The sequence below is a fragment of the Acipenser ruthenus genome, chromosome 60 (assembly GCF_902713425.1).
Source record: "Acipenser ruthenus chromosome 60, fAciRut3.2 maternal haplotype, whole genome shotgun sequence".
Classification (NCBI taxonomy): domain Eukaryota; kingdom Metazoa; phylum Chordata; class Actinopteri; order Acipenseriformes; family Acipenseridae; genus Acipenser; species Acipenser ruthenus.
This window is the reverse complement of record NC_081248.1, coordinates 2997185-3013524: the sequence shown is the minus strand read 5'-3', so window position 1 is coordinate 3013524 and position 16340 is coordinate 2997185. Positions and strand designations below refer to the sequence as shown.

The following is a 16340-nucleotide window of genomic DNA, read 5'->3' as shown; positions in this document are numbered from 1 at the left end:
TCCCCTGAACTAAACCCTTTAGCTGGGAATGTAGGGTTTCTCCCTCGTAGTCTTTCAGATTATAATGCAATTTTAACCACATTCAATTTAGCATCGATCCAGAGTAAACCGTCCAGGTGGAGATTTAATACTACACTTCTCCAAAATGACAAATTTCTCTCGCAACTTAAACCAAAACTGATTGAATTTATTAACATTAGCAAAGATTCGTTTCTGATCCAGCACTGGTCTGGGCAGCTATCAAAGGTTTTGTACGCAACAATGCGATTTGGTTTTCCTCTCATCTTAAAAAATCTAAATTACAATTAATTTCCCAATTAGAGCTAAGTTGTAGTAAACTGGAAAAGGCTCTGAAATCTAATTACACCAGGGATACTGAACTTAAATTAAAGGCGGAAAAGGCAGAACTAAATAATCTATTAAAGGCAGCAAGTTGAGTTTCTTATGCATATCACCAAACATAAGTATTACTCTGAGGGAAGTCGACCGAGCCGCCTCCTTGCCCTAACTCTTAAGCGTCAAGGCGGCAAATGTAATATTCAAATCGATTAACTGCCCGGTGAAGGGCCCTACTTCAAACCCAAAAGATATTAACAAAACATTTAATCCTTTTTTTCAAAATTATACTCCTCTGACAAACAGCCCTCCCCTGACCACTGCCAAGCCTTTCTACAGGATTTGAATGTTCCTAATATCTCCTAAGAGGAGGCAAAGCAGCTAGATTCTCCAATCTCAATAGACGAATTACATCAAGCTGTAAAAACCACTAAAAAAGGCAGCTCCCCTGGGATCGACGGTTTGCCGGCTGAACTATATCTAGCTTTGTAGGATACTCTGGGCCCAATCTGGTTATCCACCATAAATTCTGCAATCGCAAAGGACTGATTTCACCAAGACTGTAATACTGCACTAATTACCCTGCTCCCTAAAGCAGGCAAGAATCCCCAGGAATACGCAAGTTACAGGCCTATTTCCTTAATCAATGCAGACATTAAAATGTACGCTTGGGTTATTGCTCTCCGTTTGGAGAAAGTTATCAATGGTTCGATTAATCCTGACCAAACCGGCTTTATTAAGGGTCGATTAGCATCTGACAATATCCGTCGCTTATTACATGTTATTGCTGAAGCTGAAAAATTTAATTCACTGAGTGGGCTTTTATTTCTCGATGCTGAATAAGCTTTTGACCATTTGGAATGTATTTATGGTGTGTTTTAAAGAAATTTGCTTTCGGTCCAAATTTTATTAGAATGATACAAGTTCTGTACTCTAACCCTTCCGCGAGAGTTTCCACAGGTGGAATCTTTTCAGACTTATTTAGTATTTTTCGTGGATCCAGACAAGGGTGCCCTCTCTCCCCTCTACTCTTTGACTTGTCACTAGAACCCTTAGCCCAATTTATCCGCCAAAGCTCCTTAGTTTCACCAGTAAAAACTGGATCGTCCTGCCACTCAATTTCACTATACGCCGATCACACACTTTTATATGTGTCCGATTTAGAGCGCTCTCTTCCAAATATACTTCCGATTTTTGAAGATTTTGGTTTAATAGCTGGTTATAAGATTAACTGGTCAAAAATCAGTGTTAATGCTACTCAACAAAGAGGCAGGCAGAGTAAATATCCTCCCCACCATTCCAGTTGCACATCAAGTAACTTATTTGGGCATTGAGATACGTCCCTCCATATCAACAAAAAAAATAATTACACAAAAGCGATAAAAAAAATTGAGGGGGATTTGAACAGATGGATGCTACTACCAGCATCTGTTCCTGCCTGTATTGCCGATTAAAATGAATATTCTCCCCCGTATTAATTTTATTAGTTCAATGCTCCCATTGCCTCCACCGGTGGGCTACTGGTCAAAACTCGATTCCTTGTTGAGAATTTGTCTGGAATGGTAAACACTCTTGTATTGGGCTCCCGAGTGGCGCATCCAGTAAAGGCGCTCCTCGCAGGATGTGCCCTATAGCCTGGAGATCGCTGGTTCGAATCCAGGCTATGTCACAGCTGACCGTGACCGAGAGTTCCTAGGGGGCGGCGCACAATTGGCTGAGCGCTGCCCGGGTAGGGAGGGCTTAGGTCGGCAGGGGAATCCACGGCTCACCGCGCATCAGCGACCCCTGTGGCCGATAGGGCGCCTGTGGCTCTGCAGCGGAGCCGCCAGATCTGTGTTGTCCTCTGGCACTATAGGTCTGGTAGCATTGCTGTGGATCTGCAGTGCGAAAAATGACGGCTTGGAAGGAGCACGTTTCGGAGGACGCGTGTTTCAGCCTCCGTTTCCTGAGTCGGCGGGGGGGTTGCGAGCGGTGAGCCGGGGATACAGATAATAATTGGGCATGCTAAATTGGGGTGAAAACCGGGGTAAAAATAATTGGCGACGACTAAATTAAAAAAAAAAAAAAAAACACTTGTATTAAATGGTCTTTATTACAACGCAGTAAAGCACAAGGCAGTTGGGCCTTTCCAAATTTCACATTTTATCACTGGTCTTTCTTACTATGTACACTAAACCACTGGATGAACCCAACTGTACACTCATCTTGGAAGGAGATAGAACAGGAAATATTATCGCCAATTAGAATACAAGATATACTGTTCTCTGGTCTTACTTACAAAAGGTGTTACCTGCATTATGGCCCCATAATCGCATACATTGTGCAAACTTTTCGGGTAGTGGAAAGAACTTTGGGTCTTAAAATTAAGCGGCACAGACATTCGCCCATTTGGAACAATGTTAAAATTTTAACTGGTGGTAAACCCCTTTCCTTGGACTCGTGTTGAACGATGTAGCCGGTCAGGAGTCTATCCTAGAGTTCCAGGAACTAGTTTCTTGCTATAATATCCCTAGCACCTCTTTGTTTGTTTTTTTATTTTAGACGGAGATCTGCTTTAAAAACATATGGGGTTCCCTGGGGCTCCAACTTAATCCGTCACCCAGTAGTGGATTGGGTCCTGGGGCCAGCACCTAAGGGCTTAGTCTCCCATATATATATAAGCATCTCACCGCACACTCCCTTGCTCCTCTCTCTTGTTCAAAGCTATGGGAGAAGGATATAGCGCAGTGGGGAGGGACTATAGATTGGGAAGCGGTGTGGGATAGTGTTTTTGGAGCATCCAAGAATCCAAATCACCAATTTATTCACTTTAAAATATGCCACAGAACTTATTTGACCCCTCGTAAAAGACATCTTATGGGGCTAGCCCCTCATCCTCGTTGTACTTTGTGCAACCTAGGAGTACCAGGCACGCTGATGCATATACTATGGGACTGCCCAGATGTTCAACTTTTTTGGGGGCAGGTAGTCGATTCCATTTCTGCCATTATTGGGAAGCGCTTCCCACTGGACCCTGCCCTTTTTCTCCTGGGTGATGTTTCTAAATTTCCTCTCACTGAGAAGGAGCGTAGACTGTGGCTGCCAAGTATGAAAATGATTGTGCAGCGCTGGCTCCCTCCTCACCAACTCTCCTTGCAGCACTGGCTACAGGTGTTTTTAGGCATTATTTTTTTGGAGATGTCCTCAGCCAGAGTCAATGGAGCCAAAGCTTCCACTCTGCTGATGTGTAGAGACTCGGCAACTGCAATTAAGAAGTTACTATTGTTGTAACAAGTATGCACTGCTCATTTATTTCTGGTCAACCCATGTAACAAGGGGGTGGGGGGAAATTTTTCCAATGTCTTTCTGTTCACTTTGTATATAATTTTTCAATAAAAACTTAAATTACAAAAAAAAAAAGAAAATTACCTATATGGTAACAATATCCTGGGAGACAGTCAGCATGGTTTTAGGAAAGGGAGATTGTGTCTAACTAACCTGCTTGACTTTTTTGAGGATGCAACATTGACAATGGATAATTGCAAAGCATACGACATGGTTTATTTAGATTTCCAGAAAGCTTTTGACAAAGTCCCGCATAAAAGATTAATTCTCAAACTGAACGCAGTAGGGATTCAAGGAAATGCATGCACATGGATTAGGGAGTGGTTAACATGTAGAAAACAGAAAGTACTGATTAGAGGAGAAACCTCAAAATGGAGCGAGGTAACCAGTGGTGTACCACAGGGATCAGTATTAGGTCCTCTGCTATTCCTAATCTACATTTAATAAATTTAGATTCTGGTATAGTAAGCAAACTCGTTAAATTTGCAGACGACACAAAAATAGGAGGAGTGGCAAACACTGTTGCAGCAGCAAAGGTCATTCAAAATGATCTAGACAGCATTCAGAACTGGGCAGACACATGGCAAATGACATTTAATAGAGAAAAGTGTAAAGTATTGCATGCAGGCAATAAAAATGTGCATTATAAATATCATATGGGAGAAATTGAAATTGAAGAAGGGAACTATGAAAAAGACCTAGGAGTTTATGTTGACTCAGAAATGTCTTCATCTAGACAAAGTGGGGAAGCTATAAAAAAGGCCAACAAGATGCTTGGATATATTGTGAGAAGTGTTGAATTTAAATCAAGGGAAGTAATGTTAAAACTTTACAATGCATTAGTAAGACCTCACCTAGAATATTTTGTTCAGTTATGGTCACCTCATTACAAAAAAGGATATTGCTGCTCTAGAAAGAGTGCAAAGAAGAGCAACCAGAATTATCCCGGGTTTAAAAAGCATGTAGTATGCAGACAGGCTAAAAGAATTGAATCTATTCAGTCTTGAACAAAGAAGACTACGCGGCGATCTGATTCAAGCATTCAAAATCCTAAAAGGTATAGACAATGTCGACCCAGGGGACTACTTTGACCTGAAAAAAGAAACAAGGACCAGGGGTCACAAATGGAGATTAGATAAAGGGGCATTCAGAACAGAAAATAGGAGGCACTTTTTACATAGAGAATTGTTAGGGTCTGGAACTCCCCAGTAATGTTGTTGAAGCAGACACCCTGGGATCCTTCAAGAAGCTGCTTGATGAGATTCTGGGATCAATAAGCTACTAAACAACCAAACGAGCAAGATGGGCTGAATGGCCTCCTCTCGTTTGTAAACTTTGTTATCTTCTTATGTCTAGTTTGATGAAACTAGCCATCACAGCTCAAAAGCACACCTATCTGGGCAACCTTATTTGGAAAGACGGAGCTGATAGATTGTACATAAGGTACTCATTCAAGACGTGCTCCAAGAAGAGGCCTTCCTTGACCCAGGTGCCGAGATTACCCTTATAACGAACGAATGAACGAACTGTTTGAGGCACTAAAAGCCGAACTGCAAATACAGGGTAGAACTGTGGACGAACACCCCAGTGAAATAAAGTTTACTGGATATGGCAGCAAAGAGATGCAGCGACCCAGATGTAAGAGTTGGTTAGACATCATTCAATGGGACAAAAATCCAATCACCCAATCCACGTCAGATACAGCGAGGGAAGAGAACTACTAATTGGCTGGACTTACTGCGCAGGCTGAAACCCATAATGGACTGCGATCAGAATGAACTATGGGCAGGCGGCAAAAATGGAGAAAACTACCTACAAATATGCAAAATTTACACAGACCACTACACTACAAGTGGCTATAGCGATGAATATGCCATTGCAGCACTGGGTTTTGTTGTCACTGCCCCACAAAGCCAAACAGCCCACGCAGATGAGAATCCTTTAGACCTGACACTGCTGTTCCCTCCTGACTCCCAAGAGTTAACCACTAGCAGCCCCAGCTTAAATGCAGAAGATGCTGCTGCAGCAAAGCCCGAGCAAGGAGGCTGCTCAACCCAGGCTGCTTGTCTCCTCGATGCGGAACCAGCACCCTTGTGCACAACCATCAACAAGGGGGAGAAACCCACGTCCTACTACAAATAGAGGACACGGTTGCCAAACTTTATCCCCTGTACTTAACATATGAACGGACATTGATCAATGTAAAACTGTTCAACAAACTTCAGAGGCTGAGAAGAGACCTTTCCTTCATTGATAAAGCAGAGCACTTGCATAGTGTTCCCAACCACAAGGCGGCCTGCAGAGCTGCAGGTAGATGCAACCTGTGGATCCGATTAGGAAATAGGAGACTCCTGCACACTGTGTGATCCCAGACCTCAGTAAATCTTTCTATCTTGGAGCAGACTTCCTAGTGCGACTCGGCATATGCGTGGATAGAATTGGTGAACAGCTGTGGACCGGACTGCAAGGTGACCCTTCCCCAATCACAGACCGCAAAGTTGCTGTCTGGGCAGACAATCCCACAGGTCTGCCATGTTGTCACTGCGCAAGACACTACGCTCCCAGCACAACAGAGGAGTATCCTAGTGCAAATTGCACCCCAAGAAGGACAAGGATTACCCGAAAAGGAAGCATTTTTCCAACCAGGGATCTACTTCTCCAACCTGAACCTTGCAGTAGCTAAAATGGACTACATAGAGTTTACATCAAATTCTTCTTACCTTTTGGTGGACAATCTCAGTGCAGAATCAGTCACAATCCCTGCACACACAGAGATAGGATTGGCAATTGCAAACAACTTCCATTATTTGGAACGCACTGTCCCAGTTATAGGAACAGTACCAGACAATGTGGAGAAGCAAAACAATGTCACACACTACCTCAAGGACTAATTTTCATTCAATCCATCTGCCCTACAAACAAAAGACGATTTATACAACAGCAGGATAGAAAAGGGGGGAATTGGTCCTCTCCGTCTAGGTGACTGATGAGATAAAACTGCCAGCCACACCACATAAACAAAGTAGTGCCAATACCTGCAAATGACTTATTAGAAGTCACGGAAGACAGAGTCCAGGTACAGACTGAAGAAATCTTCCCTGGATTTGAAGAGCAGCTGAAAGAAAAGATCTCCACAACAAATGCATTGGAGACAAATACACAGCGGCTACAACTGGAGCAATTGATTCGTAAGCATATGAGACTTTACTCTAAATATTCCTATGATTGTGGGGAAACCAACGTACATATGGTCAAAATACCAACTGACACTGGACAAAAACCAGTTTATGTCAGACAGTACAGGATCCCCATCGCAGCCCATGAGTCAATACAATAGACAATTGACAAACTATCGGAATGAGGCCTTATCAGGGAATGTAACTCCACCTATAACTCGCTTATCTGGCCGGTCCTGAAGCCTAAAGGAAAGTGGAGGATAACCATTGCTTACAGGCAGCTAAACAAGTTCCATCTAGATGGCCCATGGCCTACTTAGATAAAACCCTTACCAAGGTTAAACATGCAAAGTTCTTCACAGCCGTCTATGTGTCTAATGGATTTTGGACCCTGAAAGTGGACCCTAGAGACCAGTACAAATTAGCCTTCTCTTTCAACAATTGTCAGTTCACATGGAATAGGTGCCCATTTGGCTACTCCAACTCGCCAGCGGAATTTGCGCAAAGTATTCCCAGATGCAGCAACAAGGAAGATTTCTATCTATGTGGATGACATTTTGGTATGGAGTGACATCTGGGAAGAACACCTTGAGACACTTGGGTATGTACTACACCAACTAGAAAAGGCAGGTGCCAAAATACCATTTACTAAAGGACAGTGGTGTAGAAAACAGGTGAACTACGTTGGCTTTGAAATAGGAACAGAAGGCATACAACCACAGCAAAGCCGAACAGAAGCCCTGCGAGCTGTAAGACCACCCACTTCTGTAAAAGAAGTCCACAGTTTTCTGGGCATATATAACTACTTGCGTCACTTCGTGGATGACTACGCGAGGATTGCAAAACCTCTCTAAGTTTATTAAAGAAAGAAGAACCTTGGATATGGGGTCAAAGCAAGAAAAAGCCACAACAGTACTTAAAGACTATCACGCAAGCCCCATCCCTAGCATATCCTGATAAGAGTAAGGAGTTCACAGGATTCACAGATCAGAGTGTCAGTGCAGTCCTGTGCCAGATGCACGACAATGAAAAATGGATCGTGGCATACGCAAGCAAAACCCTGAGTGAAGTAGAACTCAAATACTCAGACTGCGAGAAAGCTTTATTTGCCACAATATGGGCAATACAACACTTCAAGAATCTTGTGTGTGGCGTAAAAATCATCCTGGAGACACGGCACCGTACCATTGCCTTCCTGAACAGCCAGACAATCCGAGATGGCAGAGTGTCAAGCAGCCCGATTGCCTCCTGGATTTTGGCAGTTGAAGGGCTCCCGATAGAAGTACGATATGCCAAGGACAAGAAGAGTGAAGTAGCACAAAACCTAGCGGAACTTCACGACTGCACTATGTGCGAACCCAGTGCAGAAGTACAATGAAGATGTGTGTCGGGGACTGCCAAACATCTACGTAGATGGCAGCGCAACTAGGAAGGGAGGAACACTGAAGGCAGGAGTGGGACTAATTTGGGAACATAATTCGTTCCAAAAGAGTTACCACCTGTAATAAAAAACCAGCCAATATGCCGAGTTGGTAGGAGCTTTGCTGGCTGTCCAAACAGCTATCCAGCAGGACATTACAGAATTTGTAATCTGTACAGACTCTTCATACACAAAGGACAGTTTTATTAACTACCCGTCTGGCTGGAAACGAAAAGGCATGAAGAAACCCGATGGTAAACCAGTTGCAAACCTAGAGCTGATACTGGCTATCTATCAACTTGTCTCTGAACATGGCCTCAAGATCTACTGGAAGAAGGTAGTGGGGCACTCGAAAAACAAGGGAACGACCAAGCAGACAGGCTGGCAAAAGAGGGTGCTTCGAACGGAGAAAACTGGGAACTCAGCCCAGAACTCCAAGTAATGGTCCATGCCATCATCCGCAGACAAGATATAGCCCTATCACCACAGGTGACTGCCACCTTGTACAACGAAGAGCTACCCACAGATTTGGTAGAAATGCAAGAAGGGGATGCTACAATCTGCAAGATGCACAGCCATGTCCAAGATGCTGAAGCGAACCCACTCACCCCAGCTAGCCTGCTCGATGATCCTGAACTGAAAATCCTGGCAAGTCAGAAGCAAAAGATCTCCCTTAAAACAGACTACCTGACTACCTGAGTTTACCCATGAAAAGGATAATATACCCAGGTGGATAATCCCTCGGAGTTACCGGAAAACAATGTTGCAACATGCTCATGACGAACCATGCAGAAGAGGCTTCCCTCGACATTTATAATTAGTGTACTACTGTTGCTTGTATAGACCTGTATCAAGATTTTGTATTGCGTGTTGCCATTATTTTAGAATTCTATTTTCTTTTTGCTTATTTTGTTAGATGTAGACAATGTTTTAGGAAATCGGACATTTAAGACAAATTTCACATCATATTGATTTAATACCACTATGCGTACAAGATGCAAGCGTTTTTTATTCTTAAATGGCCTAACAAGTATAGAATAACCCAGGTAATAAATCCCTAAGAGAATTAAACTGTTTGCAATGTCTAACCAAAGTTGCAACCCGACATATTTGGTGTCTAAAGAAATGTAATTTCTTATGGTAAAAATAATGGGAATTCAGAATAAAACCTGAATTATTTAGCAAAAGTTATGCACGTTTTAAAAGTTTCCCCTTTCCAGATTATGATAATGAACTAATCAGACAGGAAGGGGGGAGCAATCAATCAAGGTTTCAAGCCCATTCAGCTACAAAATAGCCAATCAGAGCATGCAGCGGGAAAATTCAAATAATCTCTTTGTTGAAAAGTATAAAAGCCAACTGTAAACATTAGCTCCTTGCCTCTGCTCTATCCCCCTGCACTATTCCCCTACTCTGTCCCTCTGCAATAGCCTGTGTGCTATCCCCTGACTGCTGATTCCTGCTCGCTCAGATTCAAAGAAACTACAAGACTGCACCTGGAGCCCTCAGCTCTCAGTATTTATACATCAAGGTTGGGGGCCCGCACACTTGGAGAAACACAAGGCAAGAGAACGCTGAAAGCGACTGCTTTCCAGGATAGGTAACAATACTCAAATATCTATTCAGGTATTGTGTGACCCTTGTTGTTGTGTCAGTATGTGCTAATATTTCTTTGGTAAATTGTTGTTTTAAACATTAGTTCTCATTGTAATGCTTTTAATGTGACATTAATTGTGTAACTGGTGTGATTTTCAAACTTATTTTGTTGCATGCTTAATAAATACCATCTTTCTAAGAAGAGATTCACAGTATTAAGTCATTTGCTCATGTTGAACAAACACGATTTATGAACTTTGAACAGTCTGGAATGTGGTCTATTTTTGGCTTGTTGTAACGTGTAAATCCGCCATCGTTTTCAGAGAGCGGTATTAAAAACGGGTTTGTACATTATAATAGGACACTTTATTGTAGAGGTCCCACCGAGATCTTAACAGTCGAAGGTATCTCTTTATCCCCTACAGTTTTTGGAGGTCCTTTAATTTATTGCTCTTCGGAATATAAAAATTGCCTACAATAGTAATCACAGGGGCATTCAGAACAGAAGATAGGAGGCACTTTTATACACAGAGAATTGTGAGGGTCTGGAACCAACTCCCCAGTAATGTTGTTGAAGCCGACACCCTGGGATCCTTCAAGAAGCTGCTTGATGAGATCCTATGTAACACAATTTTTGTTCCTGGGTAGTAAGTGTTATTTCCTATTTGCTTATGCCTCAAAAGTACAGAAAATGGCTATTATTCCCCACAAACTTTGCTTTTGTGACCAGGACAGTGATATTTTGAAATGTACCTATTTCCAATGAGAAAACAGGCGAATTTGTGTCTTTTCGTTCACATAAAGTCAGAAAAAAACAACATATGAATCCAAATTAACATGTATTTATACTAAAGTAATACAAAAATGACTACAAAAGATTTAGAAGCGAGTAGTTTTTCGAGATTTACGATTATACTGTAAATCACTTTCACGAATCAGCCCCCAAATGTAGTCTCCCATCATGTTCTCGTTATACTGTCCTTGGTAGCGGCGTACAAAGTCCAGTATATCCTGGTGGAAGCGCTTGCCTTGCTCCTCCGAGTACGCTCCCATGTTCTCCTTGAATTTATCAAGATGAGCATCAAGGACATGGACTTTGAGGGACATCCTACAGCCCATTGTGCCATAGTTCTTCACCAGAGTCTCAACCAGCTCCACATAGTTTTCGGCCTTGTGATTGCCCAGGAAGCCCCGAACCACTGAACCACTGCGACAAAGCTGTTCCAAGCCGCTTTCTCCTTACTAGTGAGCTTCTTGGGGAATTCATTGCACTCCAGGATCTTCTTTATCTGTGGTCCGACGAAGACACTGGCTTTGACCATTGCCTCAGACAGCTTAGGGAAGAAGTCTTGAAGGTACTTGAAGGCTGCCGACTCCTTATCTAGAGCTCTGACAAATTGTTTCATAAGGCCCAATTTGATGTGCAGTGGTGGCACCAGCACCTTCCGGGGGTCCACCAGTGGCTCCCACTTGACGTTGTTCCTCCCCACAGAGAACTCGGTCTGCTGTGGCCAGTCCCACCTGTGGTAGTGCGCCTTGGTGTCCCTGCTGTCCCAAAGGCAAAGATAGCAGGGAAACTTGGTAAAACTGCCTTGGAGACCCATCAGGAATGCCACCATTTTGAAGTCTCCTATGACCTCCCAGCCGTACTCATCTTACTTCAAGGCGTCCAGCAAGGTCTTGATGCTGTTGTAATCCTCTTTGAGGTGCACCGAGTGAGCCAGGGGAAGAGAAGGGTACTTGTTACCATTATGGAGCAGCACAGCTTTGAGGCTCCTGGATGAGCTGTCAATGAAGAGGCGCCACTCATTCTGGTTACAGGCGATTCCAATTGCCTCAAACAGACTGGTCACATTGTGGCAGAAGCAGAGCCCACACTTTCATCCAACAAGTTCCACTGCTTGAGCCTAGACGTCAAAAGCTCGGCATTGGACTTGGCGAGACCAAGATCTCTAATCAAGTCGTTGAGGTCTTTTTGGTTGGGGTAGTATGGGTTTCTCTCCTCAGCTCCAACTCTGAAATTGTCATCTGGATCTACAACGTCTTCCTCGCTCTCTGACTTGCTGCTCTCTTTCTAAAGACGGCTGCTCTCTCTCCGGAGGAGTGGGTACGGGGAGCTCATGGCAGTGTGGCACTGGGGCGATGGATGAAGGAAGGTCCGGATACGTGATAGCAGGTGCATTCTTGCCAGTCCGACGTTTGGAAGGGTCCACCATGCATTAGTAGCAGTTGCTTGAGTGGTCAGTGGGTTCCCGCCAAATTCTTGGGATAGCGAACTTCATGGCTCTCTTTTCCCCTCTGTACCATCCTACAAAAATACATTTATTTCACCCATGACTAATGTGTAAGAGATTCTCGCAACATTTTTTATATTTAATATATTTTTGATAATATATTTTTTCAATAACATTGAAAATTGTAAAACATTTTAAAATTAAAAACTTTTACAATTTTAAAAATTAACAAATTTTATAACATAAAATTCCGAGCAACAATTGTCCATCTTACCTTCCAGAGTTTTTTTGCAGTACTCGCAGGTGAAATGAGGTGCCCAGGGTTTGTCTTGATCCCCGACAGGCATGCCAAAATATGCCTTGTAGGCCTCACACATCTTAGCAGATGCTTCCACGGAGTACTTTTTCGCTCGTCTTGATAAATTGGCCGCAGACATAGCAAAATGCGTCTGCCGGATGCTTGCAGCCTCTTGATGCCATCTCAGAAAAATGCAGATATGTATCCACTTAGGCAGCTGGAACTAAACTGAACTGGTGGGCTTAAGGCCCCTGTATTTATACTACTATTTATATTACTGGAAAGTTCTAGAAGTTACTCCAAGTTTACTCAGCACTGAATCTATCTGGAATGTTCTGGAAAATAGGTAAATTTCAAAATATCACTGTCTGGTCACAAAAGCAAAGTTTGTGGGGAATAATAGCCATTTTCTATACTTTTGAGGCATAAGCAATTAGGAAATAACACTTACTACCCAGGAACAAAAAAAAAAAAAATTGTTACACGGTGCTACTACAACCAAACGAGCAAGATGGGCTGAATGGCCTCCTCTTGTTTGTAAACTTTTTTTATGTTCTTACGTTAATAAATGTAACCCTTGTCCAGGGTACTACATAAACACTAATGCGATTTCTGCAGTAAGTAGTCGTACTTTAATTTCAATTGTATGTAATTTGTACACCAAAGGGATTATCCATTTCAACATTACTCTTTTCCATTTGAAGTAGTTTCCATGTTTTTCCATTTCATATACCTATAACTTGATATTTATGTACTGGACTTTCTTTCAAGCTCTGCTGTTCAAGTAATGCTAATACATTATTTATTGTTTTGTATTTATTGTAATCAAGCAACAGTTAACGGAATTAAAAAAATAAACGAAAGAAAAAATACAACTTACTGTAGAAAGCGATTTAATTTTTACAGAATGCACAGAAACAAACTTCTGAAAACTGTAATATCAACAGTTTGAAATCGCAATTCTCACAACTGCATTTTTAAAAATGTATTAATACACTTGCGCATTCTCAGACTGTAGTTAATGAGAAACGACAACATGGGAAAGTATGTTTCCTCAGAATCTTGGAAGACTAGAAATAAATGTAAGGACTGGTTGGTTCCATGAATATTTTTTGAAACTTACAATGTGTTTTTTTTTTGTATAAAATGCAAAGGAAAAAACTGAATACATGAAAAATAGAAAACAAACACACAGCTCATGGCTTACCTTTTCTGTAGTCAAATTTACTACCAATTAATACGGCTTCTTATCGTCTTCGATTTACAAATTGCTTCACATTTTTCTGTGTCTCACTTGGTATTATGGTTTCTATATAACGTGACATTGTTTGATTTAGTGCCCAAAATATAATTGCTCTGTTTCATTGGTGTCTGGTTCACCACTTTCTGTGTGTAATTACTGCAAAACCAAAACGGAGTCTGCTTAAATATGTGGACTTTACTTACTTTTAAATTTGCTGTGTGCCAAGAAGTTTGTGGTTTTAAAATTCTAATAAAAAAAATGTTTTGTAATTACTTTTCATAGACAAGTAACTTTTACTTGCTCTTTAAATCAACGCCTAAAATCATAAAAAAAATTACAAAGTTATACACTTATTTTGATTTTTGGGTCCCTATTAAGCCTCATACTCCTTTCCTTCTACTTGGGATTTCTAGCCTCTACTTTAAATGAAAATTAAAAGACTGCAATATTTACCAGCGCAGGCATTTGAAACATGACATATCGCATATCATTACCCTGTGAAATACCCCATTCAGATGGACGCTAAAGTGCAACAGAATTTTAACATTATTATTATTATTTATTTCTTAGCAGACGCCCTTATCCAGGGCGACTTACAATTGTTACAAGATTTCACATTATACAGATATCACATTATTTTTACATACAATTACCCATTTATACAGTTGGGTTTTTACTGGAGCAATCTAGGTAAAGTACCTTGCTCAAGGGTACAACAGCAGTGTCCCCCATTGGGGATTGAACCCACAACCCTAACCACTACTCCACACTGCTGCCCATTACACATTATTTTCAAATTAGCGTGATAATTAATGCATTTCTTTTGGTTATTAATTAAAACACATTTAAGCTTTAGTTCTTCTGTTGGTTATTAATGAAAACACAGTTTTAAGCTTTACTCCTTGCTTATACAACTCATACCGCCCACTACATACCACGTGAGAACTGCAATTTCCGCTGTGGGACAGCCGCTATAGGCTGCAGTAATACCCTATTTTGTGTGAAGGCTAGCATTTCAACCAATTAGCACAAGCAATGCAATGTGGGGGCGGATATTGTTTAAACCTATCAGCACCAAGCGTTGGCGTGCTGTAAGCCGTTACTTTCTGAAAGTCTGGTAGCAGCTGGTTTTGTTGTGATAACTGATTCCAGTAATGTCTGATAACAAAACGTGTAAAACATCCAGCACTACATTTAAAACAAAGACGAGCAAAGAATATTTTAACTATTAACATACGTAAATAAATAAAGCCATATTATCAGGATGTACATGTATGTAATTATAAGTACTGTACAGCGCTGTGCAGATGGGAGTGGTTCTGCCATGTTGTTATTTGTGTTTGTACTCAAATGCTCAGTTAGTAAATAGTCTGGATTTTATGCTGAAACACGTGTCCAATTTTATGGATTTAGTATTTCAAAAACAGTAACTTAAGACTGAACAGTAAAAATTTCGTTTACCAGAACTTATTAGCAAAAATAAATAATTTCGCCTCGCTTGGCATTTCTAATTCAACTTTGCCTCAAATTAGAAATTTGCCTAATTCAAGTTAGGCGTCCTGACCCCTCCGATACATCAGCAGCATGGTCCAAATACATGTATGAATGAATGAATGAATAAAATACATACATACATACCAGTTACTAACAGCCGTCTGTTTCAATGAGAAACAAAGGGAATCAGGACTTGTTCAATCTCAGCTGTCCACCTTAGCTTTGGGCTGCAGCGGCACCGCTCGAGTGACTCGAATCCTTTTTCATCCTTTTTCATCCTTGGTCTCGTCAGCGCTTTGAAATAAGAAGATAAGAAAGTTTACAAACGAGAGGAGGCCATTCAGCCCATCTTGCTCGTTTGGTTGTTAGTAGCTTATTGATCCCAGAATCTCATCAAGCAGCTTCTTGAAGGATCCCAGGGTGTCAGCTTCAACAACATTACTGGGGAAACGACATTATTCTTGGGAAACGGCGACGGTATTAAAAAAGAAAAAAAACATTCTTGGGTTATTCGGCTTAAAACAACCCCAATAAAACATATGTATTCGTGTAAATGCCCCTGTCAGGGACTATTTTTTTTTAAAAACTACAACATTTACTGTTACATCGTTTCCAACAAGTTGTAAATAATAAATTGTGTGGCAATTTTGAAAAGTTCATTTAACGGTTAGCCTACTATCACGATAATTTTTTGTAATAAATAATTTTAAAAAAATAACTTACCTCGCTTCCAGTTTCTAGAATAATAATATAATAAATAACCAACAACTGAGGTAAATTCAGTGTAGTTAAAGAGAACAAAAAGCCAAATGAAATAAAAGCCGTTGCTTCTTTACTGTTTGAAATGCAGCTCGAGAGAGACTCCAGACAAGCTTCCCGCTTCACTCTGTGCGCGTGCGGCTGCTTCAGACAAAAGTTGTATTTCATCACCCTAAGAAGTTACATTTGTAATGTCTGGCACCTGTTTTTAATAAATAATCAATCTGTTATTGCAACCAATAAGGTAACTGATAAGCTTGTAAAGAAAATAAAAGGGCGGGACTAGCGCAGTGTGTGTGAGCCCGAGTGCACAGTTAAGCCCGACTCAAGCAGTCCCGACTCATCTCATCGGCCGTACAGTCTGGATGAATCGTAGCAGTGTGCGCGCCCTTAAAACCAAGATTACACAGATTTCAGTCGAGATGTCTTCAGATTTGAAGACTGACTGAGACCGATTAGT

General features: G+C 41.4%; 1 long non-coding RNA gene across 1 annotated transcript in view; it reads right to left on the bottom strand.

Moving 5' to 3' along the window:
* LOC131725074 (uncharacterized) overlaps positions 1–16075 on the bottom strand; it is a 46769-nt gene extending 30694 nt beyond the window's left edge. The window contains exons 1-2 of the long non-coding RNA XR_009320420.1: positions 15845–16075; positions 15266–15415 (exon numbers count right to left, since the gene is read on the bottom strand). This is a non-coding gene — a long non-coding RNA (uncharacterized LOC131725074). The remainder of the gene's footprint in view (positions 1–15265; positions 15416–15844) is intronic.
* Positions 16076–16340: the final 265 nt, after the last annotated feature.